The sequence below is a fragment of the Populus euphratica genome, unplaced genomic scaffold (assembly GCF_000495115.2).
Source record: "Populus euphratica unplaced genomic scaffold, PopEup_1.0 scaffold1119.1, whole genome shotgun sequence".
NCBI classification, from domain to species: Eukaryota; Viridiplantae; Streptophyta; class Magnoliopsida; order Malpighiales; family Salicaceae; genus Populus; species Populus euphratica.
The window spans coordinates 45845-50934 of NW_011500976.1; positions in this window are offsets into that span (position 1 = coordinate 45845).

Here is a 5090-nt window from a genome sequence, read left to right on the forward strand (position 1 = left end):
ACAACAACAACAACAACAACAACAATAATAAAGAAAAAGAAAAAGAAGAAGAAGAAGAGTTGATGAGAACTTTGAGATGGAAAATTAACGTAAGGATTAAATAATGATAACAAACAATGTCAAGGTTAGAGGATCCACTAATGGTATGTCAAACAAGTATAGTATAAACTCTTATTATTCAATTGGAAACCACACACAAAGGAGGTTCCAATCAGATTATAGATTGTTAATATAATTACATTAGTCATCTTATTCAATTAATGCTAATACTTGTAAATTTCATCAAGCATTCATGATTATAACTTATGTTAACAACAAATCAAGTTCCTTTCATAGCTCAGGTGTCGGTTATACCATACAGTATGAGCTATGAAAGTGCCAAGCATTTGTTGTACAAGTGTTATACAACATAAATCAAGATTAGTTATTTAACAAGCAAAGTATTAAAAAGTGAACAAGATAACAAATATAAAACATGTTAGTATCAAACATTAAAGTCCATATTAAGTTTACACTATACTTATTCTTACACCATTAGTGTAACCTTTTCACCTTGACATAATAAACTTAACTAAACATAATGAAAGAAATAAAAATAAATAAACAAAATAAGAACATAAATAAGATAAAAGTTAACTAAGTAAAGGAAATGAAATGAAAGGCATAAACTTGATATTAATGAAAACAAAGCATAAACATTACAAAAAATACAAAGAGAGAAAGCAAGAGCATGATCTTGATCTGGATACCAAGATGCCTAAATGCATGGCAAATGCCTCCTTTTATAGGCCAAAATTAGGAACTATTGATTTGATGACTAATTGATGAATGGGCGACCAACTTTTGACTTGGTGACAATCTTTATCTTCTCTTGTCTGCCCAAAACGTCATTGATAACATCAAAATTGGAGCCACTTAAAAACATGAAAGTTGTAAAAAATTATCTCATCTTTCTTTTGTAAACAATTCAGCTCATTTTGACTTTTAGAACTCCAGATATGGCCAAAATACTAAACAGTGCTTGGGCTGGAGGACAGATTCGGGCTTCTTTGTTGTTGCTATAATTTGGACTTGAAAATGACCTTTTTAGATCTTGGGCTCCATATGAAAGTTGTAGGCCTATGTCTTACCTTTCCATCCATATAAATTGGACCTAAATCTGAGATATATAGCTCCAGATATGACACAATTACCGAACATGTAGGCCTATGTCTTACCTTTCCATCCATATAAAGTAGAACTAAATCTGAGATCTATAGCTCTAGATATGACCTAATTACCAAACAGTATTCCGGTTTGGATTGCACCGACATCTCTTTTCTAAGTTTGGCCATCTCTTTATCCTTTCAATTTTAGTTTTTAAATTCATAAATCAATCCTTTCATTTATGTGATAGGCCTGCATTTAAAATGAACATTTACCATAAATTAAAGGTATCTTATATTATTAGATATATTATTATTATAAAAAATGCTTTAGTTAAGGAGTTATTGATACTTCAAGTGCAAAATGATGATATAAAACCATGATAAAAATGCACTTTTAAGTACTAATCACACCCCCCAACCAGCTTATTACTAGTCCCTAGTAATCAAAGCGTTAAAACAATTTGCAAATTTCTGGATAAAAATATACTTTTAAGTACTAATCACACACCAATTGATGACTGCTTTCCTGAAGAATCTTTACTTTTTGTCTCTTCATTGCCTTGATTTGCTAATATTGTTAATTTTCTTGTTTCAGGACAATTACCACCTCATTAGAGTACCTAAGATAAAAGAAAGTTCTTGAATGAAGTGAAAAACTTTTATTAGGATTACTTTTATTTATTCAAATATTATCATAATCAAATATTTCAAATATTCATTCCCGACAATGAGGTAAATAGTATCATTAAACTTTGTCATTCTGCAGCATGTGTGACACGACCAAAATATTGATGTCTTTTTCCAAGTGCAGGAGTGTCGAAGTAATAAATAACCCGGCAAGACCGAGGTCGAACCATAGGGAGGTTAATTATAAAAATTATAAATAACAACAATACAACAACAATAACAATAATAACAATAACAACAACAACAACAACAACAACAATAATAGTAGTAGTGGTAGTAGTAGTAGTAATAGAATAAGAAGAAGAAGAAGAAGTTGATGAGAACTTTGAGATGGAAGATTAATGTAAGGATTAAACAATGATAACAACAAATGTCAAGGTTAAATGATTCATTAATGGTATGTCAAACAAGTATAATATAAACTCATATTATTCAATTGGAAACCATACACAAAAGAGGTTCCAATCAAATTATAAATTGTTAACATGATTACATTAATTATCTTATTCGATTAATGCTAATACTTATAAATCTTGTCAGGTATTCATGATTATAACTTATGTTAACAACAAATTAAGTTCCTTTCATAGCATAAGAAATCACGGACTAAGAGTTTGTTCTATGAGAAGGGAAAGACCTCTTTAAAAACTATTGTTGCATTTCATCTCAAGTGCGAATAGATCTTAGCTTTAAATTTTATAGCCATGTTTTAGCTTTATCTTTTAATGAAAAAGGAAAAAGCTTTAATATGATGGTGTTCATGTTACAATTTGAGTCATTATAGGTGTTATAGACCTTCTCAAATTCCCTTAAATGCAAGTATGAATTTTTTAAATCTAAGCCATAAAAAGAAGGTAAAAGTTGAATAATGTCTAGCTTAAAATTGAAATGAGATGCATCAGGGGGAAAAACTATGCATGATGATATACTTGTTTTTGTGGGATTTATGTGGTCTTTAAGTGTTCTAACATAGTTATTCTCATTATTCTCTTTATGAAGTAATTGATTATCTTCTTTAGCTATATTTTCTGAAAATGATGAGGATATCCTACAAAGTCCACCACTTAATGTACATGACCACACTCTCATACACGTGTAGGAGTAAAATAAAAGGAAAAAGAAAAGAAAAGAAGGATAAACAAAACAAAAGAAACAAAGTTATATACAAGAAAAGTGAAAAGAGAAATTAAAATAAATATTATGATTTGTACAAGAACTTACTTCTCCGGCAACGACACTAAAAACTTGACACGACCAAAAGATTGATGTCTTCTCCCAAGTACAGGAGTGTTGAAGTAATAAATAGCCCGGCAAGACCGGGGTTGAACCACAAGGAGGTTAATTGTATAAATTATAGATAACAATAATACAACAACAACAACAAGAAGAATAATAATAATAATAGTAATAATAATAGAAATAGAAGAAGAAGAAGAAGAAGTTGATGAGAACTTTGAGATAAAAGATTAACGTAAGAATTAAACAATGATAATAACAAATGTCAAGGTTAGAGGATCCACTAATGGTATGTCAAACAAGTATAGGATAAACTCTTACTATTCAATTGGAAACCATATACAAAGAAGGTTCCAATCAGATTATAAATTGTTAACATAATTACATTAGTTATCTTATTCGATTAATGCTATTACTTGTAAATGTTGTTAGACATTCATGATTATAACTTGTGTTAACAACAAATCAAATTCCTTACATAGCTCAGGTGCCGGTTATACCACACAGTATGAGTTATAAAAGAGCCAAGCATTTGTTGTACCAAATGTTATACAACATAAATCTAGATTAGTCATTTAACAAGCAAAGTATTAAAGAGTGAACAAGATAACAAATACAAAACATGTTAGTATCAAACACTAAGGTCCATGTTGAGTTTACACTATACTTATTTTTACACCATTAGTGTAACCTTTTCACCTTGACATAATAAACTTAACTAAACATAATAAAAGAAAGAAAAATAAATAAACAAAATAAGAACATAATTAAGATAAAAGTTAACTAAGAAAAAAAACGGAAATGAAAGACATAAACAAGATATTAATGAAAATAAAACTTAAGCATTACAAAAATACAAAGAGAGAAAGCAAGAGCATGATCTTGATATGAAGACCAAGATGCCTAAATGCGTGGTAAATGCCTCTTTTTAAAGGCTAAAATTAGAAACTATTGATTTGATGACTAATTGATGAGTGGGTGGCCAACTGTTGACTTGGTGACAATCCTTATCTTCTCTTATCTTTCCATCTATACAAAGTAAACCTAAATCCAAGATCTATAGCTCCAGATATGACCCAATTACCGAACAGTGTTTCTGTTTGGATTGCACCAGCATCTCTTTTCTAAGTTTGACCATCTTTTTGTCCTTTCAATTTTAGTTCTTAAACTCATCAATCAATCCTTTCATTTATATGATAAACCTGTATTTAAAATAAACATTTACCACAAATTAAAGATATTGATTAATACTTAAAAGTGCATTTTTATCAAGGTTTTATATATCATCATGTTGCACTTGAAGTATCAATAATTACTTAACTAAATCATGTTTTATAATAACATATCTAATAATATAAGATACCTTTAATTTATGGTAAATATTTATTTTAAGTGCAGGCCTATCACATAAATAAAATGATTGATTGATGAGTTTAAGAACTGAAATTGAAATGACAAAGAGATGGCCAAACTTAAAAAAGAGATGTTGGTGCAGTCCAAACCAGAATACTTTTCAATAATTAGGTCATAGTTAGAGCTATAGATCTCAGATTTAGGTCTACTTTATATGAATGGAAAGGTTCATAGGCCTACAACTTTCATATGGAGCCCAAGATTTTTTTTCTTGGAAAGCTAAGATAATTTCTACAACTTTTATGTTTTCAAGTTGTTTCAAGTCTAATGTTATCGATGACATTTTAGGCAAATAAGAGAAGATAAGGATTGTCACCAAGTCAAGAATTAGCCACTCACTCATCAATTAGTCATCAAATCAATAGTTCCCAATTTTGGCCTATAAAAGGAGGCATTTGCCATACATTTAGGCATCTTAGTCTCCAGACCAAGATCATGCTTTTTATTTCTCTCTTTGTATTGCTTATGTTTAAATGCATGGAAAATGCCTCCTTTTATAGGCCAAAATTGGGAACTATTGATTTGATGACTAATTGATAAGTGGGTGGCCAACTTTTGACTTGGTGACAATCCTTATCTTCTCTTGTCTGCCCAAAACGTCATTGA